The sequence below is a fragment of the Scyliorhinus canicula genome, chromosome 2, assembly GCF_902713615.1.
Source record: "Scyliorhinus canicula chromosome 2, sScyCan1.1, whole genome shotgun sequence".
NCBI lineage: Eukaryota > Metazoa > Chordata > Chondrichthyes > Carcharhiniformes > Scyliorhinidae > Scyliorhinus > Scyliorhinus canicula.
The window spans coordinates 265,284,101-265,311,010 of NC_052147.1; the positions used below are offsets into that span (position 1 = coordinate 265,284,101).

The following is a 26,910-nucleotide window of genomic DNA, read 5'->3' on the forward strand; positions in this document are numbered from 1 at the left end:
CTCCACCGACTTTAGTGTCGTCTGCAAATTTACTCACCCATCCTTCTGCGCCCTCCTCTAGGTCATTTATAAAAATGACAAACAGCAACGGCCCCAGAACAGATCCTTGTGGTACGCCACTCGTAACTGAACTCCATTCTGAACATTTCCCATCAACTACCACTCTCTGTCTTCTTTCAACTAGCCAATTTCTGATCCACATCTCTAAATCACCCTCAATCCCCAGCCTCCGTATTTTCTGCAATAGACGACCGTGGGGAACCTTATCAAACGCTTTACTGAAATCCATATACACCACATCAACTGCTCTACCCTCGTCTACCTGTTCAGTCACCTTCTCAAAGAACTCGATAAAGTTTGTGAGGCATGACCTACCCTTCACAAAACCATGCTGACTGTCCCTAATCATATTATTCCTATCTAGATGATTATAAATTGTATCTTTTATAATCCTCTCCAAGACTTTACCCACCACAGACGTTAGGCTCACCGGCCTATAGTTACCGGGGTTATCTCTACTCCCCTTCTTGAACAAAGGGACCACATTTGCTACCCTCCAGTCCTCTGGCACTATTCCTGTAGCCAATGATGACCTAAAAATCAAAGCCAAAGGCTCAGCAATCTCTTCCCTGGCTTCCCAGAGAATCCTAGGATAAATCCCATCTGGCCCCGGGGACTTATCTATTTTCACCTTGTCCAGAATTGCCAACACTTCTTCCCTACGCACCTCAATGTCATCTATTCTAATAGCCTGGGTCTCAGCATTCTCCTCCACAATATTATCTTTTTCTTGAGTGAATACTGACGAAAAGTATTCATTTAGTATCTCGCTTATCTCCTCAGCCTCCACACACAACTTCCCACCACTGTCCTTGACTGGCCCTACTCTTACCCTAGTCATTCTTTTATTCCTGACATACCTATAGAAAGCTTTTGGGTTTTCCTTGATCCTACCTGCCAAAGACTTCTCATGTCCCCTCCTTGCTCGTCTCAGCTCTCTCTTTAGATCCTTCCTCGCTTCCTTGTAAATATCAAGCGTCCCAACTGAAACTTCACGCCTCATCTTCACATAGGCCTCCTTCTTCCTCTTAACAAGAGATTCCACTTCTTTGGTAAACCACAGTTCCCTCGCTCGACCCCTTCCTCCCTGCCTGACTGGTACGTACTTATCAAGAACATGCAATAGCTGTTCCTTGAACAAGCTCCACATATCCAGTGTGCCCAACCCTTGCAGCCTACTTCTCCAACCAACACATCCTAAGTCATGTCTAATGGCATCATAATTGCCCTTCCCCCAGCTATAACTCTTGCCCTGCGGGGTATACTTATCCCTTTCCATCACTAATGTAAAGGTCACCGAATTGTGGTCACTGTTTCCAAAGTGCTCACCTACCTCCAGATCTAACACCTGGCCTGGTTCATTACCCAAAACCAAATCCAATGTGGCCTCGCCTCTTGTTGGCCTGTCAACATATTGTGTCAGGAAACCCTCCTGCACACATTGTACAAAGAACGACCCATCCAATGTACTCGAACTATATCTTTTCCAGTCAATATTTGGAAAGTTAAAGTCTCCCATAACAACTACCCTGTTACTTTCGCTCTTTTCCAGAATCATCTTCGCCATCCTTTCCTCTACATCCCTAGAACTATTAGGTGGCCTATAGAAAACTCCCAACAGGGTGACCTCTCCTTTCCTGTTTCTAACCTCAGCCCATACTACCTCAGAAGAAGAGTCCCCATCTAGCATCCTTTCCACCACCGTAATACTGTCCTTGACTAGCAGCGCCACACCTCCCCCTCTTTTGCCCCCTTCTCTGAGCTTACTAAAACACCTAAACCCCGGAACCTGCAACAACCATTCCTGTCCCTGCTCTATCCATGTCTCTGAAATGGCCACAACATCGAAGTCCCAGGTACCAACCCATGCTGCCAGTTCCCCTACCTTATTTCGTATACTCCTGGCATTGAAGTAGACACACTTCAAACCACCTACCTGAACACTGGCACCCTCCTGCGAAGTCAAATCTGTGCTCCTGACCTCTATACTCTCAATCTCCCGTACCCCAAAACTACAATCCAGGTTCCCATGCCCCTGCTGAATTAGTTTAAACCCCCCCAAAGAGCACTAACAAATCTCCCCCCCAGGATATTGGTGCCCCTCAGGTTCAGATGTAGACCATCCTGTCTATAGAGGTCCCACCTTCCCCAGAAAGAGCCCCAGTTATCCAGAAATCTGAATCCCTCCCGCCTGCACCATCCCTGTAGCCACGTGTTTAATTGCTCTCTCTAAATACTCTCTCTAATTGCTCTCTCTAAATACATTAACACTGCAATGAAGTTACTGTGAAAATCCCCTAGTCGCCACATTCTGTCGCCTGTTCGGGTACACGGAGGGAGAATTCAGAATGTCCAATTCACCGAACTGCACATCTTTCGAGACTTGTGGGAGGAAACCGGAGCACCCGGAGGAAGCCCATACAGACACAGGGAGAATGTGCAGACTCCGCACAGACAGTGACCCAAGTCGGGAATCGAACCTGAGGCCCTGATGTGTGAAGCAACAGTGCTAATCACTGTGCTACCCTTATAATAAGTACACGAGTGAAATAAAGAAGGGAAATTACTTCTACATAACCTGTCGAGAGAGGCAGGAAGGATTTCACTGGGATGAATGTACGAAGAAAGAGAAACAATGATTATGGAGACAAAAGGGAATCCAGATAAAAGGGACAACAGCAGACGATAAATACAGGAATAAAGAACTACTTATAGTTCCATGACAGTAATTGTCAGAAAAGTCAGAAAAGATGGGTCGGCAGCACGGGGGCACAGTGGTTAGCACTGCTACCTCACGGCGTCGAGGTCCCAGGCTCGATCCCTGTGTCACTGCCTGTGTGGAGTTTGCACATTCTCTAGTGTTTGCGTGAGTTTCACTCCCACAACCCAAAGATGTGCAGGGTAGGTGGATTGGCCACGCTAAATTGCCCTTAATTGGAAAAAATTAATTGGGTACTCTAAATTTATAAAACAAAAAAAAGATGGGAAATACTAACAGAAATAAATGAGCTTGAAATGAAGGATAAACACATCGAGCTGAATCTTCCGGGAAGGAGGTATCCCCAATCCGACGGTACAAAGCTTCCAGATCTCAGAGAAATGAGCAGCATTGCGTCCACCCTGGGAACTCCATCAGAGCAGAGTAGTGTCAGGGGAAGGGAAGACACGCCCTCTTTCTACAGCGTTAGCTGGTGTATTATAGTAAGTACTTAAAGGTCCAGTCCTTTAATGAATGTTAATGAATGGATGATGGATGAGTGCATGAATGAATGAGTGAATGAATGGGTAGGTGGGTTGATGGGTAAGTGGTCGGTAGTCGGTTTGCTGGAGGTCTTCAGGTCGGGTGGGGTGGGGCGTGGCTCGGTCTGGACTGGGGTAGAACAAAGAACAAAGAAAATTACAGCACAGGAACAGGCCCTTCGGCCCTCCCAGCATGCGCCGATCCAGATCATTTATCTAAACCTGTCTCCTATTTTCCAAGGTCTACTTCCCTCTGTTCCCGCCCGTTAATATACCTGTCTAGATGCTTCTTAAATGATGCTATCGTGCCCGCCTCTACCACCTCCGCTGGTAAAGCGTTCCAGGCACCCACCACCCCCTGTGTAAAAACTTTCCACGCACATCTCCCTTAAACTTTCCCCCTCTCACTTTGAAATCGTGACCCCTTGTAACTGACACCCCCACTCTTGGGAAAAGCTTGTTGCTACCCACCCTGTCCATGCCTCTCATAATTTTGTAGACCTCAATCAGATCCCCCCTCAACCTCCGTCTTTCCAACGAAAACAATCCTAATCTACTCAATCTTTCTTCATAGCTAGCACCCTCCATACCAAGCAACATCCTGGTGAACCTCCTCTGCACCCTCTCCAAGGCATCCACATCCTTCTGGTAATGTGGCGACCAGAACTGCACGCAGTATTCCAAATGTGGCTGAACCAAAGTCCTATACAACTGTAACATGACCTGCCAACTCTTGTACCCAATACCACGTCCGATGAAGGCAAGCATGCTGTATGCCTTCTTGACCACTCTATCAACCTGCGTTGCCACCTTCAGGGTACAATGGACCTGAACTTCCAGATCTCTCTGCACATCAATTTTCCCAAGACCCTTCCATTGACCATATAGTCCGCTCTTGAATTTGATCTTCCAAAATGCATCACCTCGCATTTGCCTGGATTGAACTCCATCTGCCATTTCTCTGCCCAACTCTCCAATCTATCTATATTTTGTTGTATTCTCTGACAGTCCTCCTCGCTATCTGCAACTCCACCAATCTAAGTATCATCTGCAAACTTGCTAATCAGACCACCTATACCTTCCTCCAGGCCATTTATGTAGATCACAAACAACAGTGGTCCGAGCATGGATCCCTGTGGAACACCACTAGTCACCCTTCTCCATTTTGAGACACTCCCTTCCACCACTACTCTCTGTCTCCTGTTGCCCAGCCAGTTCTTTATTATTCTAGCTAGTACACCCTGAACCCCATACGACTTCACTTTTTCCATCAACCTGCCATGGGAAACCTTATCAAACGCCTTACTAAAGTCCATGTATATGACATCTACAGCCCTTCCCTCTTCAATTAACTTTGTCACTTCCTCAAAGAATTCTATTAGGTTTGTAAGACATGACCTTCCCTGCACAAAACCATGCTTCCTATCACTGATAAGTCTATTTTCTTAGTAATAGTCGAGTGGTTGGAGATAGCCAATCCTGTTAGGGAATGGGGTGGTCAGGGGTAGGTCGATCAGCAAGTAGTTGCATGGTCAGGTTGTAGTCCGGCCGGTGTGGGGAAGGGGGAGAAGTAATCGGAGGGTTAGCCAGGTCTAATCAGAGGGGGTAATCAGGCCAGGTTGGTGGGAGGGGAGGGGCTGATTAGATTGGGACTATACTCATGGGAATTTAGAAGAATGAAGGGCGATCTTATGGAAGAACATAAAATTCTGAAGGGAATAGATAGGAGAGATGCAGGGAGGCTGTATCCACTGGTGGGTGAAACTAGAGCTAGGGGGCATAGCCTCAAAATAAGGGGGAGCAGATTTAGGACTGAATTGAGGAGGAACTTCTTCACCCAAAGGGTTATGAATCGAGGGAATTCCCTGCCCACTGAAGCAGTTGATGCTACCTCGTTGAGGTAAATATAGGTAGATTTGTGAACGGTAAAGGGATTGAGGGTTATGGTGAGCGGACGGATAAGTGGAGCTGAGTTCACAAAATGATCAGCCATGATTTTATTGAATGACGGAACAGGCTAAATGGGCCAAATGGCCTACTCCTGCTCCTAGTCGTTATGTTCTTATGCGAGCCAGGGGGTCAGCGGGGATGATTTATGTCCACAGATCAGGGGCAGGATTCTCCCCTACCTGGCGGGGCGGGGGTCCTGGCGCCGAGGAGTGGCGTGAACCACTCCGGTGTCAGGCCACCCCAAAGGTGCGGAATCCTCCGCACCTTCAGGGGCAAGGCTGGCCCCGGAGTGGTTTGTGCCCCGCCGGCCGGCGGGGAAGGGGCTTGGCGCCACCGAAGGGCCTCCGCCGGCCAGCACGAGTTGGCGCATGCACTGGAGCGCCAGCGTGTGCTGGCGTCATCCCAGCGCATGCACTGTGGGGATCATCTCCGCGTCGGCCATGGCGGAGGACCACACTAGCCGATGCAGAGGAATAGAGTGCCCCTACGGCACAGGCCCACCCATGGATCGGTGGGCCCTGATCGCGGGCCAGGCCACCGTGGGGGCAACACCCGGGGCCAGATCCCCCTGCCCCCCCCCCCCGTCCCCACCCCCCCCCCCCCCCCCCCCCCCCCCCCCCCCCCCCCCCCCCCCGAGGACCCCGGAGGCCGCCCGAACCGCCATGTCCCGCCGGTAAGGACCTACTCTAATTCACACCGGCGGGATCGGCAAAAAACGAGCAGCCACTCGGCCCATCGCGCGCCGGAGAATCCTCATGGGGGGCTGCCGCCAGCAGCTACCGACCGGCACGGCGCGATTCCCACCCCCGCCGAATCTCCGGCACCGGAGAATTCAGCAGCCGACCGGAGCAGGATTCACGCTGCCCCCCGGCGATTCTCCGACCTGGCGGGGGATTGGAGAATCCCGCGCTAGGACCTCTGCAGGACCCTGACAGGCATCTCGTCTCTGACAGTTCAGAAACTAGAAGATTTGCACAACTATAGGAGCCATTTGACCCATCGAGCCTGCTCTGACATTCAAACAGATCATGATAGATATCTACATTCCACCTTGTCACACCTCCAAAGAGTTTTGTAAGTTTCATGAAATCCCTTCTCATTCTTCAAAACCCCAGAGAACATATGTCCAGTTTCCTCAATCTCTCCACAAAAAAAAAATGCTCAATCCCAGGGATTTGTGTGGTGAACATCCGTTGTACTTCCTCTATGGCAAGTGTATCCTTCCTTAGATAAGGAGAACAAAACAGTACACCGTACATCCAGGTACAATCTCACCATGGCTCTATATAATTACAGCAAGACATCTTTACTTTGATTAGATAGAATTTCAGGCTTTGGAATAAATTGTAAAGAGCCGAATTCGGTGCTGCCCATTTTCTAAAGAGATGGCAAAACCTGGTATAGGCAACTACAGACTTCGTACTTCACCTCCATCCATAAAATAATTAGCAGGAGTAAACTTGAAAATTATGCGTCCAATAAAAATGCAATAAACAGCAGTCAATGTGGATTCAGGAGTTTAAGATCCAACCCTGTCTGCTCCCATGTGGAAACCACAGCACCGGTGAACTGTGCAAACCGCTACAACATGGTATACCTCGATTTGCAAATGACATTTGGCAAAGTGCCACATGAAAGGCTTTAAGTTTAAGTCAGAGCTGTGGAGGCCCAAGGTACCTGTTGGAAATGGATAAGAAATTGGTAGAGAGGGCTAGGAAGCAATGTCGTGGAATTATATCCAGATGGAGGAAACTGAATACTTTTTATGTCAGAGGTAAGACATGAATAAACAGAGACACCAATGATTGTACATTAAGGGCTAATATCAGTTGTCGGAAAAGTAAACAAATGGAAAAAAATCACTGAAAGTTATAAGCAAGAATGAAAAAAGAAAAGCCCATACTTAAATAACACCTTTTATGATCTCAAGATATTGCGAAGCGCTTTATAGCTAATAAATTACACTTGAAGTGTAGTTCCTCTTGCAATGCAGGAATGTGACTCAAGCTATGGTAAGAGCTTTGAATACTGTATTCATTTCCAGTTACCATGAAACAAAGGATAACATCACAGAAAAAAATACAAAACTGATTCCTAGTGGTAAAAGCCTTGTGAAACATACGCTTTTCAGCCCTCAAAGGGATAATTTGTGAGATAGTCTGATGGGACATACATATTGTTGAGAAAAATAAAATAGCTTACCCACTACCATCTAGAAGGACAAGAGCAGCAGATACCTGGGAACCCCTCCCCCTGGAGGTTCCCCTCCAAGCCACTCAGTGGGTGCACCTCCACCTCAAGGACTGCAGAGGTTCAAGAAGGCAACTCACCACCACCTTCTGAAGGGCAAATAGGGATGGGCAATAAATGCTGGCCTAACCAGCGACGCCCACATCCCGTAAATGAATTTTTAAAAAATTACACATAGCAGTGCTCTCAGAATATCCCAAAATGCTTAACAAATTAATTTGTTTTGAAGCATAGTCACATTTTGCTTACCCAAAGTTTAAGGTCCCAGAACAGCAGCGAGGTAAGTAACCAGTTATTTATCTACTTGACATGATATTGGTTGAAGAATAAATGTTGACTAGGTCACCAGAACAAATATTCCACTCTTCTTTGAATAATGCCATGGGTCCTTGATCACTCACACGAAAACCTGAGTTCAGCCTCTCATCTAAAAGATACCCTCTCCTCAGATCACCCCATAGTTTGAACCTTTACTACCTATCTTTCTGCGCACGTTAGCAGGTAATTTTAACAAAGTTTTCAAGATATTAGCGGAACAGATAGAATAGACAGAGAGAAACCATTTCTGCTGGTTGAGGGGTCTAGGGTTAAGGGGCATAACCTATAAATGAGACCCAGACCTTTCAGGAATGGAATTAGGAAACACTTTTATATGCGAAGGCTGGTGGAAGTTTGGGACATTCTTCCACAAATGGCAACTGATGCTGGATCAATTGTTCACTTTAAATGGGAGATTGATAGATTTATGATGACCAGAGATATTAAGGGGTATGGGGCTAAGTGGGCAATATGGAGTTAAATCACAGATTAGCCATGGTCTCAATGAATGAAAGCTGAAGGAGCTAAATGGCCTTAATTCCTAGGTTCCCAGAACATAATCAAGGCTAAACAAAATACTGTACTAACTCTTAGACAAAAACTCTTGGGTGGCATTTTTTACCCCCCCCCCCCCCCCCCCCCTATTCCGCAGTGTGTTTTCTGGGGGCAAAGGCGGTTTGCCATTGGCCAGCGGTGGCATCTTATGGTTCCGCCAAAGTCTTCAGCCTTTTGCGTTGTTCGCTGACTGTGCCTCCGGGAAACCTGCAGCACGGGGTCAGCATCAGTGAGACTGGAAGATCTCGCCAGCGGGGAGTGTGTGTGTGTGTGTGTGGGGGGGGGGGGGGGGGGGGTGAGGAAGGGGCTCTTTGTTATTTTCACAATCCTGGGGCTAATCTGAACTGTAATTGTCCAACCAGGATTGCTCCTCTTGGGCCTTATTAAAAATACATTAACCTGTTGCACATAGGTACCGGTGGATTTTCCACCTTCTCAAAGCAGCGAATCCCATCGCATTGCCGTCAGTGGCATGTACAGCTGCACACGGACCCATGCCAATGAAGCTCAATCCTCGAAATGGTTCACGCCCCGCCAACGATGGACAAGGCGATCCATCTTGCACTAGGTGTTGAATCCAGCCCCCACTGCATCATTGAGCTTGGCAGAGTAATTTTCAGCTTCTACACTTGACCGTTAACTTGGAGGAGTGGATTGCCTGCTCAGTGGAGAACGTGAAGGTTATTCTTCCACTTGGAGGAACTTGTGCTTTTAAGCTTGTGTGGGCCAGCTTGTTCCCAATTTCATCCAGATCTGTGTTAATTTAACAACAACGGCAGCCTTTGACAATTACCTTGTTAAACCAATTGCATTGTTAAAGACAGGTGATGATCATTGGCTCAATCTCCAAAAGAGTATAAATGGACACGGTTCAAATCGGAGGGGGCAAATGCTAACCTTATATTTTAATAAAAAAATATACCCCTCATGTTGGTTCTTTTGCCAATTACCTCACTTTGGTGCATTCCTGTTCCTGAACCTTCCACCAGTAGCATGGGAGCACAGTGGTTTGCACAGTGGCTTCACAGCTCCAGAGTCCCAAGTTCAATTCCTGGCTTGGGTCACTGTCTGTGTGGAATCTGCATGTTCTCCCCGTGCCTGCGTGGGTTTCCTCCGGGTGCTCTGGTTTCCTCCCACAGTCCAAAGATGTGCAGGTTAGGGGGATTGGCCACGACAAATTGCCCTTAGTGTCCAAAAAGGTTAGGTGGGGTTCCTGGGTTACGGGGATAGGATGGAGAGTGCTCTTTCCAAGGGCCGATGCAGACTTGATGAGGCGAATGGCCTCCTTCTGCAGTGTAAATTCTATAACAGTTTCTCCCTCTCCACTCTCCCTAAACCCCCCCAGAATATTTACACTTCGATCAGATCCCATCTCAACTTTCTCTTTACCAAGGAGACCAACCCCAGCTGGTCGATGAAGACATGCTCCTCAGAGGAAAACCAATTACCTCAGAATTTCACAATAGGGCAACTATTTCAAAGCATAACTCCCCACACTGTGGTTCAGCATTTGCAGTCTGTTGGAGCAATGCCGTTCCAACGCTTGCGTTTTAAATTCTTGTTCAGGAGAAGCAACCAAGTGGAGGCCAGGCTCCTCTCCATGATGGGAGGCAAAACTAGGTGAATCATCACTGGGCCACTGTCATGTGTCTCCATGTAACAGTGGCTTGGAAGCAGGTTCCCTACATGCCGTCTTCCAAACGGGAAGTGTGTGGTTTGGCAAGGTCTATAACAAAGAGAAGAGAAAAAAAGAGATTTCATACTTTAAAAATAAATAAATAAACCATGGAAACCACATAAACACAACTTGTGAATCTGACCTACCAACGCACACTTGTGGCTTTAAGCACTGCGGGTTTTCTTACAGTCAGCTCACTTGGATAAGACCCTTCCCTGTTCTCCACTTATGTGCATCAGCTGTCATAATGTCAGAAATAAATTCCACATTTCCAGTGTACACGTAGCTGATGCCAACAGGATGCGGTTGGTATTAGAAAACAAATGGGAAAATGAGCAATCTTATACTTGCACAAAAATTGATTTCCTAAAAACCGTGGTCCTCTGAGAATGTAACCAATTCTGATAGGTCATGGTGCCAAGTAAGGTACATGTTGTAGGCCACCTGGGAGTCACTAGCTGATGACAGAAGAAAACGTTGACACCTCCTGTGGGGGCTGGTGTGGCACCACCACGGTGTCCAGTGGCTACAGGGGGCTTGGCCAACAGACACCAATGCCAAAAACAGCAGCCCACAATGACACTTGGTCGCGGCATGTGTGGCACTTCTGGCAGAATCTGCCTCTCAAGGATTGGCCTCCTCAGCCATCAGCAAAACGTTGTGCCATATATAGACAGCCAATCTGAAATGAATTGGTTTCCTCTGTTTCCATCATCTTTCGTGGATGGAAAGGTGTCAGAAGTTATAGATCACCTGGCACTTCAGATTTGTACATCGGGAATAATGCAATTCCTGTTGATATTGCCAAAGCCAGTGCCACTTACTTGCCTGGTACATGCAGACTGGGTATTGGCTTTAGGGGACAGGGTACTGACTGCCTGTAAGGGTGGTGGGGTTCCTAGTAACCCAAGTCCCTACAGTCTGATGTATAAATAGCACTCTTTGTTGTACTGAGTGTCTGGTTGGCTGTGAGGTGATTTCAAAGTTGGCAAGATTATTCCAGTATCTATCCATCTCGGGCCCAGAATCCAACTTCAGTATTTCAAGATTCAATCAATATATTTCATTGCTATTTGTAGATTTCTTCTCATCTTATTTCTGTTGCTGCAAGCATTTATTAGCACCTTCAATATAGTAAGATGTCCCAATCGCTTCACAAGGGGCTTTTCACAGTAACTTCATTGCAATGTAAGCCTACTTGTGACAATAAAGATTATTATTATTGTTAAGAGTGTTGTCAGACAAAATTTGTTAGCAAGTCACATAAGGGCATATTAAGACTTGGTCAAAGAGGTAGGGTTTAAAGAGTGTTCTTCAGGAGCAGAAAGAGGTAGAGAGGCAGAACGATTTAAGGAGGACATATTAGAATTTAGGGTTGAGGCACCTGAAGGCACCGAGTGGGGAAGGAAGCCACAGTTGTGCATGCGGAACACAGTTTCCAGAGGGCTATAGGGCTGGGGGAGGTTACAGAGATAGGGAAGGCTATGGAAGGATTTGAAAACAAGAATGAAAATAATTTTCAACGTTGTTTTCCTTTGAGTAGCTCACACTAACTATCTTTTAGAAGTTAGGTCAGGGTTACCCAGCAATGTAACAATCAATGGATGCTGTCCTCCATGCAGAAACACTTTGAAAAGCACTGATATACAGACACATGCAGTTGTTATTTTCCAGGAAGAGAATCCAACTATTTGAAATTTGTAAAACTGAGAGGAAATGTTACTGCATCACAGAAGTGATAATACTGACCCATTCAGTTAAAACAGATTATTAAAACAGACATTAATTTAAACACAGAATTAATCACAATAGCAACAAAGAAATAGCTTTACAATAAACTGTTACAACAGTTAGGGGTAAAAGAGAAAAACTTAACTTACTTCTTAAACCTGCCATTATATTCAAATTAAGCAAGCCAATATATTTCAAATATCACTCATGAATAAATTTAACAACCAGGGTTTTACTTGCTTTTCTCTGTGCAGAGTCCTCAGGACCAAACAGAAATGCTTCTCTTCAGATGCGAGTTTTGGAACCAACTGACTTTTCAGTCAGATCTGGTCCTTCCATTTGACTACAACATCGGTACCCAAAGCACAAGACATTATTTTGCCTCTTCTTTCAAGATGTCCCTTGACTTGTTTAGCCAGGACCAAATAAAATACCCATCATAAATGATCTGCACCCCAAGGGTCCTTCAAACCTCAACAATATTCCATTAGCTAGCTATCTGTAAACACGTAAATGCTTCTCAAGACCTATTACCTGCAAATCAATGATTACCTCACTTTTATGACACATTAATCACAGCCCTAGCAGCCATTTTGTCTGTATCCATTTTAACCTAGGTTTTAATAACATTAGTGCAAAACATATAAAATATGACATTTCTTTTACATTCATCAAAGCGGTACTATCAATCCCAATCCTTCATTAATGAGGTGTGACGTTCCTGTAAGTGGCATCAATATATTTTCCACTTTCCATGCCACCACTTAGGAACTTTGATTTGTTGGCAAGAGCCCATCTCTTCACCACTACCAACATGCTGGCAAATTGGCACCAGAGGGCGATGTTTTCAGAATGAAAGGAGCTAAGAATGTGTCTCACCTTGTGACTGATGCTTAATACTTGATCGGTCTAGAATAAAACTGGCTATGCAATACTGGCAATAATCTGCAACCTGCCCCCCCCCATCCCATTTCACGGATCACAAAACACAGATAAACATAGCTTGCTCAGTGCACACCAGCAGTGAAGATCCAACATGGTACCAGTCATGCACACATGAAAAGTGCCGCCAAAAAGGCTGCACTTGCAATCAGAGACACCCAAATATCATTCACTACTTTAGAGTGGCGGCATTTCTGCAGTGTTCCTACCCCAAACTCCATTAGAATATTTACACAGAGGATTTGAAACAAGAATCAGGCTTCCTGCTGTTAAGTTTATTTTTGTTCCACAGGTGAATGAATGATATCGTAAGTATAACACTTTTGAGGGCTAAAGAAAATTTCAGCTGAAGTCACATAGTGCAATGAATTCTTTCCTGGCCAGGATGTGTGTTGAGGGGAAGAATTTGACAGTTTTCCAAGGACAGTGTCCCTATCTGATGTCCTAATATCTGCCGTGTACAAAGTCAGAATGATGGATACGATGGTGGCAGCCACTGTCAGCATGTTGGGCTGCAATAAGGTACAGGTTTACAACATGTCCTTCTGCTATTCCCATGCACCCTGTACACACGTAAGAACTTACTCATTGCTTATTCCAGGCTCTTTAAAATGGCATCACTATTCCAAAAGTGGTTATTTTGGAGAGGTATGTTTTCTAGCAGTCGGGAATGGCTGAGGAATGATCCTTCCTCTCTTGGCTGTGTGAAATGTGTCAACATGGCTGTCCTTTTACTTTTGATACTTTAATTTTAAAAATACATTTTTCGGGCAGCACGGTGGTGCAGTGGTTAGCACTGCTGCCTCACGGCACCAAGGTCCCAGGTTCGATGCCAGCCCTGGGTCACTGTCCATGTGGAATTTGCCCATTCTCCCCATGTCAGCGTAGGTTTCGCCCCCACAACCCAAAGATGTGCAGGACAGGCGGATTGGCCACACTAAATTGCCCCTTAATTGGAAGAAATGAATAGGGTACTCTAATTTATTAAAAATATATATATTTTTCTCATATCTATCTAACATGCTCAAGACGACCATCCAGCTTCCTTCTCAAGGGAAACTTAAGGATGGGCAACTTGTTTTGTAAGTGACATCCTTATCCCACGAATGAACATAAAATCTTCTCTTCCTTGACTTCTTCATCATAGAATTTACAGAACATAGAATTTACAGTGCAGAAGGAGGCCATTCGGCTCATCGGGTCTGCATCAGCCCATGGAAAGAGCCCTACCCAAGACCACGCCCCCACCCCATCCCCATAACCCAGAAACCCAACCCAACATTTTTTTGGACACTAAGGACAATTTATCATGGCCAATCCACCTGTCCTGCACATCTTTGGACTGTGGGAGGAAACCGGAGCACCTGGAGGAAACCCATGCAGACACGGGGAGAGCGTGCAGACTCCGCACAGGCAGTGACCCAAGCCGGGAATTGAACCTGCGACCCTGGAGCTGTGAAGCAACTGTGCAAACCACTGTGCTACTGTTCTGCCCCAAAGCATAAAGCATGAATGCAATTCCAAGGATTTCACCATTGACCAGAATCTGAGTTTTAACAGCCACATAAGTACGGTGACAACCACAGAAAGCCAGAGGATGGGAATGTTCCAGTGAATAAATCAACCTCTGACTCCACAAGACTTATCTGCCATATACAAGGTATAAGCCAGGAATGAGATGGAAAGCTCACTGCTTGCCAGGATGAATAATGCTTCAACAACACTCAAGAGGATCAACACCGAGACAAAGCATTCCCTCCACCAGCAGCACAATATGAGTGGCTGCAGTGTGCAAGGATACACCACAGCAACTTGACAAAGGTGCTTCGACAGCACCTCCCCAAAGCACAAACTCTTATTGCCTAGAAGGACAAGGACAGGAAGCGCCCAGAAACTCCGCCATCTACAAGTTCTCTGCCAAGTTACACACCATCCTGACTTGGAAATATAGCACCATTCCTTAATTGTTGATAGTTTAAAATCCTGAAATTCCCTACCTAATGTACCTCCAGCACATGGGCTGGAGTGGTTCGAGAAGGTGGATCATCACCAACTTTTCAAAGGTATTTAGGGAAGGGCAATATATAGAACATAGAACATAGAACGATACAGCGCAGTACAGGCCCTTCGGCCCTCAATGTTGCACCGACATGGTAAAAAAACTAAAGGCCATCTAACCTACACTATGCCCTTATCATCCATATGCTTATCCAATAAACTTTTAAATGCCCTCAATGTTGGCGAGTTCACTACTGTTGCAGGTAGGGCATTCCACGGCCTCACCACTCTTTGCGTAAAAAACCCACCTCTGACCTCTGTCCTATATCTATTACCCCTCAATTTAAGGCTATGTCCCCTTGTGCTAGCCACCTCCATCCGCGGGAGAAGGCTCTCGCTGTCCACCCTATCTAACCCTCTGATCATTTTGTATGCCTCTATTAAGTCACCTCTTAACCTTCTTCTCTCTAACGTAAACAACCTCAAGTCCATCAGCCTTTCCTCATAAGATTTTCCTTCCATACCAGGCAACATCCTGGTAAATCTCCTCTGCACCCGTTCCAAAGCTTCCACGTCCTTCCTATAATGAGGCGACCAGAACTGTACGCAATACTCCAAATGCGGCCGTACTAGAGTTTTGTACAACTGCAACATGACCTCATGGCTCCGGGACTCAATCCCTCTACCAATAAAGGCCATCACACCATAGGCCTTCTTCACAACCCTATCAACCTGGGTGGCAACTTTCAGGGATCTATGTACATGGACACCGAGATCCCTCTGCTCATCCACATGTTGGTCTTGCCAGGCGTGCACACACCCAGTGAATGCAGTCAAAAAAATATGCATACAGGTTTAACACTGGTGCAATTTAGGGTTCATTCATATTGCAACCCAAAAAAAACCTGCATGGGTTCTCCAACCATAACTTCAGCAAGAGACAATCAGAACTTCCAGAGCTTCACATTATAAGCTGAAAACTGGTGGGAAACATGTCCAGTTTAAATCAAATCCCAAGGCTTACGCTGCCCCCAAAGTAAAGAGGTAAGATGAGCATTTCCAGGATATTTCATTCCCTCTCGCTGTAGTATCAGTTCGGGCTCTGACTTGGGGAGGCAGGTTGTCTTTATACATGGATCAGAAGCAATGTATTCACGCTAGTGTGTTCCCTGCCATTTGCTAATCTGGTAATTTGCCTTATAAAGATAGGGTGTGATTTCACTGATCTTTTAGCTTTCAATTGTCACATCCTTTTCCGGTGGCTGACTGACCTGCTGAGCATTCCCGACATTCCATTTTCTTTAACTGCTTCAGCAAGTGAAGTGTGGACACAAATATCAATATCTTGTTACCTTACTGCAAAGGGGCGATATTTTCAAAAAAGGATGTGGTTAATCTTAATAGTTGGGGCGGGGAATCATGTGTACAGGTGCAAAAGAGATGCCAGTCCTAACATGTCCTGCAGCAACAGAGGTTGAGACTCAGAAAGAGACGAGACACTTCATAGTTAAAATGCGGCGAAAGGAACAAATGGCCATCATCATTCTCTAGTACGGTCTGAGATCTTGCCTAAGCTTTGCATTGGAATCTACACCAACAAGAATTCTACTGGAACTAAGGAGAGGGTAATAGAAGGAATTCCAGTGATAGTTCAGCAACTGGCACCTTACACACATACACCCACAGAATAGTATCAGAACATGCATAGAAGGGAGCTATGAGTTGAGCAGCAGATTCATTCACTCCACTGAATTGTGGGCCCAGATCTCACATGGATCAGAAATCCAGTAGGTTAGGGTTCCACTCCAAATTTTGGCCTTTACCACAATGCCAGAATCTTCTTGTCACTGTCTCCGTGTCAGAATGAAACCAGCGGACCAGGCATGCCCCGTTTTTATCCCTGTGGGTCCCATGTACATGGAAGATTCTTTACTACAATACTAGTGAATTTCAAATTAACCTGCAGTGTTTCTGTAATATCCCGCATGGGACCTATGGGGTGGGAATGCTCATCTCCCCTGTGCTGTTTGCAGAATATGAGCAGACCCCCGTCCCCTCAGGGCGGGGTACATAACGTCGGCCAGTAAGGCACAGACCAAACAGGAACCCGGTAGGGGTCTACCAGGGAGTGTATACATATTGGGCTGGATTCCCTCCGCAGCCCCACGCCGAAATCGCATTTGGCACGGGGGCGGAGAATCCGATTTCACGCCGAAATCGGGCCCAGCGCCGGTCCGGCAATTCTCCGGGCCCCGAAAATCGGCGTGTTCGCAGGGTACTCCGCGCGGCTGGGGGCCATTGCCAGAGGCCCGCCCAGTGATCCTCCGCTCCCGAACGGCCGAGTTTCCGACGGCGTGGAACTGACATGCTATGGCCGGTCGGGATGCTCGCGTGACGGCTGCTGACTCAGTCCGTGGCCGCCCTGGAGGGGGAGTGGGCGGGTGGATCAGATTGGGGGGGGGGGGGGGGGGGCTACATTTTGAAGCTGCCTCCATGGTCCGAGTCCGCCAGGAAGCTGCGTGAATCACTCTGGGTCCCTGCTAGCTCCCTGCAGGTGAGTGAATCGACTGATATTTCTTATTGGGAACTCGGGAGTGAAATGCCAGCGATTTTAGGCAGGAGTGGGGACATAGTCCCATTTTGGGAGAATCCAGCCCATTGTTTTTAAATAAAACTTTTTTTCTTATTTTTACTCGGCGTGGACTCCCCGTGTCCTTATGAAAGTTTCCTCTGAGTGTTTGGCAAGCACAAAATAGGAACTTTGCCAAAGATTTATCAATAAAGACAGCGGCCTCTCAGGGAGGGGGGGGGGGGAAATGTTTGCCCCAGAAAAAAAAGAAAAGTCAGCGTTACCCACAAAGAAGCCATGCCAAAATCAACAGAGATCTTCGGCAACTCATCAATCAACCTGCCACAATCAGCACCCCTACACCAACCTCATTGCCTTCAATACATACCTCTCATTACTCCCTCTCCCCTCCTCCCTTTAATGTCACTTCCCCATGGTTACTTTGATTAAGATCCTTCAAGTACTACTGTTCCTGCTTCATAAAAAGGAAAGGTAATTTGATTCTTGAAAATCTGTTAATTCCCCCCACCCCCCACCCCCCACCCCCACTTCCAGTAAACCACAGTTTAATTTTCTTTATTTTGAAATAAGAATCCATTTTACTTAAAAACATTCAACGGTAGTTATCCTTAATACCACAGTTGATCCCGAGTGAAATCCAAGCCAGATCACAGAGCAAGGACAGAGGGAAAGGGAGAGAGAGAGAGAGAGAGAATGAGAAAGAGAGTGGGGGGGGGGGGGGGGGGGGGGGAAGGGACACACATTCTGCTGGCCCAGTTGGGTGCCTGATACAATAGGACATCACCCCAGCCGCTTCTTACTCTGCTGCATAGTTCTAATCATTTTTGACCAGTAGACGGGTTAAGCGTATTCTTTCTGGTTCAGTGAGCAGAGAAAAAGGCTGAAGCTCGGGGGTTTTGTTGCCTGCCATGAGAAAGGGAGGGAAGTTTGTGAACGGCAGGCAGAAGGTGGTCTTTGGAACCAACTGCATCTCCTATAAATAACAGCAATATCCTGTGTGAGAGCTCCTCGAGCTCCCTGAATGTCTAACAGATGTTTCCACAACATAAGACTCCACTCTGGAGAGCAGGAAGGGGAAAGTTACCACTGTTTTATGGATGTGATCTGTCGAACTGTATAAAGCCCAAGAACAATGACTTTAGTGAGCTGCCAATTACAGCAGTTAAAGAAGGAATAGCGATGCATCACAGCAGGCTCGGATTACATCAGCCCACGGCCTAAAAACAGCGCCTTTGAAACTAATGAAAAAGTTGTGTGTACGGAGGATTGCAACAAGAGGGAGAATGTTAACAAACCTAAGCCACTCTGCTCCAACTCTTCTCTTAAGAAAGTCATCAAGTAACAGTTGATTCTAATTTAAGTTCTGAAAAAAAGCCTGAACTCAAAAAGATAACCAACAGTTTATTTATGCCCCTAATGGTCCTTGCATCCTGCCATTTGACAATTGTGATGGGGGGAGGGGGGTGCAGGGAATTGGGTCAAAACAGGAGAGAAGTATGCATTATAATTAAGTTGTTACATCTCAGAGAATAATTCCAATATCAATTAACCAGGTCTGGTGGGCTTTCACACACCTTTCACAGTAACACTTTTTTCTTGCCATTGACTTGTAGGGAGACTGTTTGATAGATCAGAGATGAGTTGGGGGGCGGGGGGTGGGGGGGGGGGGGGGGGTGGAGAGAGCACTCCTGGCTTGACGAGGGAAGTTCCTCAGTGGCTAGCACTTTTTAAAATATGAATTTAGAGTACCCAATTATTTTTTTTCCCAATTAAGGGACAATTTAGCGTGGCCAATCCACTAACCTGCACATCTTTGGGTTGTGGGGGTGAAACCCACGCTGACACAGGGAGAATGTGCAAACTCCACACGGACAGTAACCCAGGGCCGGATTTCGAACCCGGGTCCTCAGCGCAAACCAGTGCGTCACGTCCCGCCCGTTTCAGTGACTTGAATAACCGTGCTCATGTCACAAGAATAGAGAATACATATTTTAAAAAATGGTTTCAGTTTGAAGACAAGCAGATATTTTGTGTCAGCTTTGACATTTCAGAAATTTCAAGGCCGCCCCCCCAAAAAGGGACTGCTCGTTCCAAAAGCGAATGGCAATCCTTCATTCCATGTGTGTGGGGATGGGGGGGCTAGTGGTGGCGGGGAGCTGGGAAACACATGCTGGCTTGTTGTGTTCCCTGGCCACACATATGTAGTTCATCCTCCAGTCTGTCATGATGGAGCCTGAGGTCTGGCTGCATTTGATTCCACAAATATTTACACTGTACTCTGTTTTCAATTTGATCCAACTGTCACGGGTAGTCAATCTGTGTTAAGAAAAACATCTTTTTCTCACATCACATTTTTTTGTATCACGATCTGCAATCTCCCAGCCGACGACATTAAACAAACAAAACAAAAAAAAAAGGGAAAAATAAGTCACGTCACCTGCTCGCACATGGGAACGCAAGCCTTGTGCTCCACCAATTTGTTCTGGCCTACAGCCCTCTCGGCGTCAGTTTTAGAAACGTTTTGATTCAACTGCCCAATGACTGTTGCCTATAAAGGAAAGCATTTTCAGCAAAGGCTCTTCGTGGAGTGGGGAGGATGTGGGCAATTGCTGTGTAATGGGCTCCAGGACTGAGTCTGGCCAACTGGGGGACATGCGGGGGAGTGGGGGACGAGGAGAGGGAATTGAGAGAGAGAGAAAATGGAACACAGGCCAAGGCACTCTCATTATCTATCTCCCAGAAACTGTCCCTTGAAAGGACTGCCTGCCGACATTCACAGCTGGCAGCTGACGCAAAGAAAGACTTGCATTTCTACAGCACCTTGCACAACCTCAGGATGTCCCTGAGCGCTCTGCAGTCAATGAAGTGCTTTTGAAATGCGGCGCCGGTTGTAAACGTGGGAAAGGTGGCAGCCAGCTTCCACACAGCAAGGTCGTGCAAACGGCCATACGATAATCTGTTTTTAGTTTTGTCCGGCGAGCGGTAAATCCTGACCAGAACACCAAAGCGAACTCCCCTGCTCTGAAATAGTGCCCACTGATCTTTGACATCCACACACCAGAGATGGCAGTGCCTTAGTTTGTTATCTCACCTGAAGGACAGCATCTCCGACAATGCAGCACTTCCTCAGTACCACAGTGGCATGCCCGCCTGCACTTTACGCTCAAGTCTCTGGAGTGGGTCTTTGAACACGCAACCTTCAGATTCAGAGGCAAGCGTGCTACCACTGGGCCACAACTGACACCCGATGACAATTGTGGGGATGACAGGGAGAAGTGAAGAATAGAGTGAGTCAATAACTTAAACCATCATAGAACCATAGAAATGATACAATACAGAAGGCCATTTGATCCATCTTTTTCATACCAACCCAAAGGTATACACATGCCCTTTCTAATCCCAACTTCCTGCACACGGCCCATAGCTCTGCAGTTTACAGCACTTAATGTGCAGATCCAGAAACTTTTTAAACGAGTTTAGGGCTGAGGGTGGCACGGTGGCGGAGTGGTTAGCACTGCTGCCTCACGGCGCCAAGGACCCAGGTTCGATGCCGGCCCCGGGTCACTGTCCGTGTGGAGCTTGAACATTCTCCCTGTGAGTCTTACCCCACAGCCCAAAGATGTGCAGGGTAGGTGGATTGGCCGCGCTAAATTGCCCCTTAATTGGAAAAGAAATTAGAAAAGAGTTTAGGGTCTCTGCCTCCACCACAAACTCAAATGAATTCTAGACACCCACCACCCTCTGCATAAAAAGTTTTCCCTCATGTCCCCTCTAATCCTTCTGCCACTGAGCTTGAACCACTGTCCATGTTGACTCTACCTGATTACCTTGAGTTTAACCAAGGTGCCCTTCTGTACCCTTTCATAATAACTTCTAGCATTTTACCTACGACAGATGTTGGGCTAACTTGCCTATAATTTTCCGCTTTCTGTCTCTCTCCCTTTTTGAATAAAGGAGTTACATTTGCTATCCTCCAATCCAATGGGAACTTCCCCAAATCTAGGGAATTTTAAATAATTCAAAATCAATGCACCAGCCATCTATATTTTGGTGTATGTGCTCCACATAAGCCTCCTTCTTCAACTAACTCCATCAGCACATTCTTCCATTTCTTTCTTCCTCGTGTGCTTGACCAGATTTCCCATATTAACAGCATCCACGTTAATCGTTCCAAACACTTAGGTGGCACAGTGGTTAGCACTGCTGCCTCACGGCACGAGGACCTGGATATGATCCTGGCCCCAGGTCACTGTCCGTGTGGAGTTTGCACATTCTCCCCGTGTCTGCGTGGGTCTCACCCCCACAAACCAAAGGTGTGCAGGGTAGGTGAATGGGCCACGCTAAATTGCCTCTGAATTGGAAGAAAAGAATTGGGTACTCTAATTTTTTTCTAAATTGCTTACATATAGTCCATCAGCTAAGAGGAAAGTGCACTGACAGATTATTTCACAAATTATGTCACAGAATAGGAAGAGTCAATAGGAACCCGAGATGTCTCATGATTAAACTCATTTGATGGTTTAGCACAGTGGGCTAAACAGCTGGCTGGTTTCGCACAGTGGGCTAAACAGTTGGCTTGCAATGCAGAACAATGCCAGCAGCGCGGGTTCAATTCCCATACCGGCCTCCCCGAACAGGCGTCGGAATGTGGCGACGAGGGGATTTTCACAGTAACTTAATTGAAGCCTACTTGTATTATTATTATTATTATAGTACAGGAATTCATACAGGCATAGAAACATAGAAAATAGGAGCATGAGTAGGCCATTCAGCCCTTCGGGCCTGCTCTGCCATTCATTATGATCATGCTAATCATCCAACTCAGTAACCTGTGCCCGCTTTCTCCCATGTCCTTTGATCCCTTTAGCACCAAGGGCCATGTCTAATTTCCCCTTGAAACACACATATTTTGGCCTCAGCTGCTTTCTGTGGGAGCGAATTCCACAGGCTCACCACTCTTTGGGTGACTAAATTTCTCCTCATCACAGTCCAAAATGGTTTACCTGTATTCTTGGACAGTAACCCCTGGTTCTGTAGTGCCCCGACTAATTCTTCTAAATCCGAGTCAATATAATCCTAAATGATTCAATCTCTCCTCATATGCCAGTCCTGTCATCCCTGGAAACAGGCTGGTAAAGCTTCACTGCATTTCCTCTATCACGAGAACATCCTTCCTTAGATAATGAGACTAAACCTGTACTCTAGGGATGCATTTTAACGGAAATGAAATAGAGGCCCGTGTCGAGCGTGTTTAGCCGGGTGTTTCCCGGCACTGGCAGTGTAGAGAGTGACCCCACAAATGAGACACTGCTTCATTTCGGGGTCTCAGCAAGGAACACCCGTTGAGGCCGCACTCAGTCCCATTTTCAAATGGCATCCCCAATCTCTTGAACCCGCATTTGCCCCACAACAAGGGGGTCATTGAGCCCCCCATACTCCACTTCATGAGGGCAGGGCACCCCCGGGCCTAATCTCCAGTACAAGCAAAATGCCACCGGGGGAACCTTGACCATGCCCCTGCCAGTACCAGGGCGACACCTGGGTATACTGCAGGAATGCCATCGGGTGGCATCAGGGATGCCAGGGTACCACGTTGCCCAGAGCCTGACCACCCAGGGTCCCCTGATTGCCTGGGAGACCGCCTCAAATGCCGACACACCTGGTCCACGTTTATAGAGCTAAACAGTTAATCGGGTTCTCCGAGACCCGGGCGTTAGATCCCGCACCTTGGGTAACTCTGGTGAGTACATATTCAATTGAGCCTGACTGCACACTTGAATATGTAAATTTAGGTCCAGCCCGTGGTCAGGATCCAGATCACGACATCCGGTCAGGTCTCGCGAGGTGTAGCAAGTCAGGTAAGTCCGAGATTTACCAGCCTCATCGTGTCCGAAGTCGGGTTCGGCGCGGCCATTAGAATGGGCCCAATATTCCTGGTCAGAGGCCCTCTCACCAAAGCCCTCCTGCATTATCGCAACAAGACATCTCTGGTCCTGTACTCGAATATTCTCGCTGTGAAGGTTGTCATATCATTTGCCTTCTTTACTGCCTGCTGCGCCTGCATACTTACTTTCAGTGACTGGCGTACAAGGACACCGAGGTCTCGTTGCACATTCCCCTCACCTAATTTATGGCCATTCAGGTAATAATCTGCCTTCCTGCTTTTGTGACCAAAAACCTCGCACTGATCCAAATTATACTGCATCCGCCATGCATTTGGATCTCTATCCTCCTCACAGCTCACCCTCCCAGCCAGCTTTGTTTCATCTGCAAAATTGGAGATATCACATTTAATTCCCTCATGTAAACCATTTATATATGGGGCGAGAGTTACCGACCAACCCGCTGTGTGTTTGGCAGCGGAGGAGGCGGCCCGACAGCGGATTTTCTAGTCCCGTCGTTGTCAATGGGATTTCCGTTGACTGCACCCCTCATTACCGGGAAACCGACGCACCGTCAGTGGGACCGGAATATCCCGCCGGCGTGAACAGCCGGTACATTCTGCCCGCATTGTGAAGAGCTGGGGTCCTGCGGCACCCCGCTTGTCACTGACTGCCAGTTGCAAAAAGACCCCGTTATTTCTACTCTTTGTTTCCTGTCTGCCAACAGTTTTCTATCCATCTCCTACACAACCCCCAATCCCATGCGCTTTAATTTTACACATCAATCTCTTATGTGGGACTTTGTCGAAGGCCTTCTGAAAGTCCAAATAAACCACATCGACTGGCACCCCTCACCAACTTTACCAGTTAGATCTTCAAAAAATTTTAGTATATTTGTAAAGCATAATTTCTCTTTCATAAATCCATGCTGACTCTATCCGATCCTGCCAGTATTTCCCAATGTGCCGCTATTAAATCTTTTATAATGGATGGTAGCATTTTCCCCAGTATCCACATCAGGCTGGCTGGTCTATAATTCCCTGTTTTCTCTCTACCTTACTTAGCTACCCTACAATCTGCAGGAACTGTTCCAGAGTCTATAGAATCTTGGAAGGTGACCACCAATGCATCCACTATTTCTAGGGACATTTCCTTGAGTACTCCAGGATCAGAGAATTTACAGTGCAGAAGGAGGCCATTCGCCCCATAGAGTCTGCACCAGCCCTTGGAAAGAGCACCCTACGTTAACACCTTATCCCCATAACCCAGTAATCCTATCTAACCTTTTGGTACTAAGGGGCAATTTAGCATGGCCAATCCACCTAACCTGCACATCTTTGGACTGTGGGAGGAAACTGGAGCACCAGGAGGGAACCCACACAGGCAGGGGGAGAAAGTGCAAGCTACACACAGACAGTCACCCAAGGAATTGAAGATTGGCCCTTGGCCATGGCGGAAGTGCTAACAACTGTGTCACCATGCCACCCATGATAATGTAGATTATCAGGCCCTGGGGATCTATCGGCTTGCAATTCATCAATTTCCTCAACACCATTTCTCTACTAATACTGATTTCCTTCAGTTGCTCTCTCTCACTAAATCCTGTATTCCCCAATATTTCTGGCATGTTATTTGTGTCCTCCTTTGTGAAGACACAACCAAAGTACGTATTTAGTTGGTCAACCATTTATTTGTTCTCCATTGTAAATTCCCTTGTTTCTCACCACAAGGGACCTACATTTGTCTTCACCAATCTGACTGTAAGGGACCTATATTTGTCTTCACCAATCTGACTGTAAGGGACCTACATTTGTCTTCACCAATCTGACTGTAAGGGACCTACATTTGTCTTCACCAATTTGTCTTTCTTCACACACCGATCAAAGTTTTTACAATAAAATTCTGTGTACCCCACAAGCTTACTCTCGTACTCTAGTTTCCCCTTCTTAATCAATCCCTTTATCTTGCATTCAATTTGTCTTAATTTGAATTTTAAATTTTGCCCAATCCTCAGGTCCGCTGTTTTTTTCTGGCCAATTTGTATGCCTCTTCCTTGGATCTAATACTATCTCTAATTTCCCTTGTAAGCCATGATTTGGTCACCTTTCCCATTTTATTTTTGTGCCAGACAGGACTCAACAATTGTTGCAGTTCACCCATGCGCTCTTCAAATGTTTGCCATCGCCTATCCGCCTTCATTTGTTCAAGTAACATTCTCCAATCCATCCTAGCCAACCTGCACCTCATACTATCATAGTTTCCTTTATGAATATTCAGGGCCTTTGTCTCAAAATCAACTACATCACTCTCCACCATATTATGATCACTCATCCCCAAGGGGTCTTGTACGATTAGATTGCCAATTATTCATTTCTCATTACACAGTCTAGGATGGTCTCTTCTTTAGTTGGTTCCTCAACATACTGAAAACCATCCCATATACACCAGGAATTCCTCCGTGTTGCTAATTTGATTTCCCTAATCTATATGCATATTAAAATCACCCATATCTCAGATATTCCTTCATTGCATGTGTCTCTAATTTTCTGTTTAATGCCGTTCCCAATATCAACACTACTTTGGGGGTCAATATACACCCCACTAACGTTTTTTCCCCCCATTGGTATTTCTCAGTACCCATACAGATTCCACATCATCTGAAAAAATATCTTCCTCCCTATTACATTAATTTCCTCTTTAACTAGCAATGCAACTCCTTATCGTCTACCATTCCTAAATACTGAATATCCCAGCATGTCCAATTCCCATTCCTGGTCACCCTGCAGCCATGTCTCCCTAATCCCAATTATATCATATTAGTACACATTTACCTGCACGATTAATTCATCCACTATATTGCGAATGCTCTGTTCATTAAGGCATAATGCTTGTCAAAGCTTTGACAAAGAGTCATCTGGACTCGAAACGTTAGCTCTTTTCTCTCCTTACAGATGCTGCCAGACCTGCTGAGATTTTGTAGCATTTTCTCTCTAGGTTTCAGGGGCTGGTTTAGCACAATGGGTTAAACAGCTGGCTTGTAATGCAGAACAAGGTCAGCAGCGCGGGTTCAATTCCCGTACCGGCCTCCCCAAACAGGCGGAATGTGGTGACTAGGGGCTTTTCACAGTAACTTAATTGAAGCCTACTTGTGACAATAAGCAATTATTATTATTATAGATTCCACCATCAGCAGTAATTTGCTTTTACCCAAATTCTATATGCTTTGGTAACTGCTCTCTCCTGCCACCTTCACTGATCTATGCACATATACACGCAAGACCCTCTGCTCCTGCACCCATTTTAGAATGTTACCTCTTATTTTATATTGTCGCTCCTTGTTCTTCCTGTAAAAATGCATCACCTCATCTTCTCCGCATTGAACTTCATCGCCCACCTATCTGCCCACTCAATCAACTTGTCTATGTCCTCTTGAAGTTCTACACTCTGCTCCTTACAGTTTATAATGCTTCCAAGCTTTTTATCATCTGCAAACTTTGAAACTCTGTCCACTGTGTCTGTAAACCAGGATCTAGACCATTAATATATATATATTGCTTTTATTACTAAGGTCGCCAGAGTTTTCTCTTCTTAGCTGGATGCTGTGATTTAGTTGCGAAAGTACAAGTAAATCAGTTGGTGATTCTGATCCCATTTTCCAGTGACCTCTGTTGGAAAGCACATTTATGTGGGCATTGAGTGGGGAGATGACTTTGGCC

The 26,910-nt window shown here is 46.3% G+C and overlaps 1 protein-coding gene across 3 annotated transcripts in view; it reads right to left on the minus strand.

Moving 5' to 3' along the window:
* The window catches only part of gli2a (GLI family zinc finger 2a), a 488,975-nt gene that overhangs the window by 443,178 nt on the left and 18,887 nt on the right, over positions 1-26,910 (minus strand). The window contains exon 1 of one of the 3 annotated variants that reach the window (XM_038790039.1): positions 19,750-19,764. The exons of the other annotated variants lie outside the window; for them this stretch is intronic. The gene's annotated coding sequence lies outside the window, so the exon portion shown is untranslated. Of the gene's footprint in view, positions 1-19,749; positions 19,765-26,910 lie in introns of those variants that run through there. 3 annotated transcript variants of the gene reach the window in all.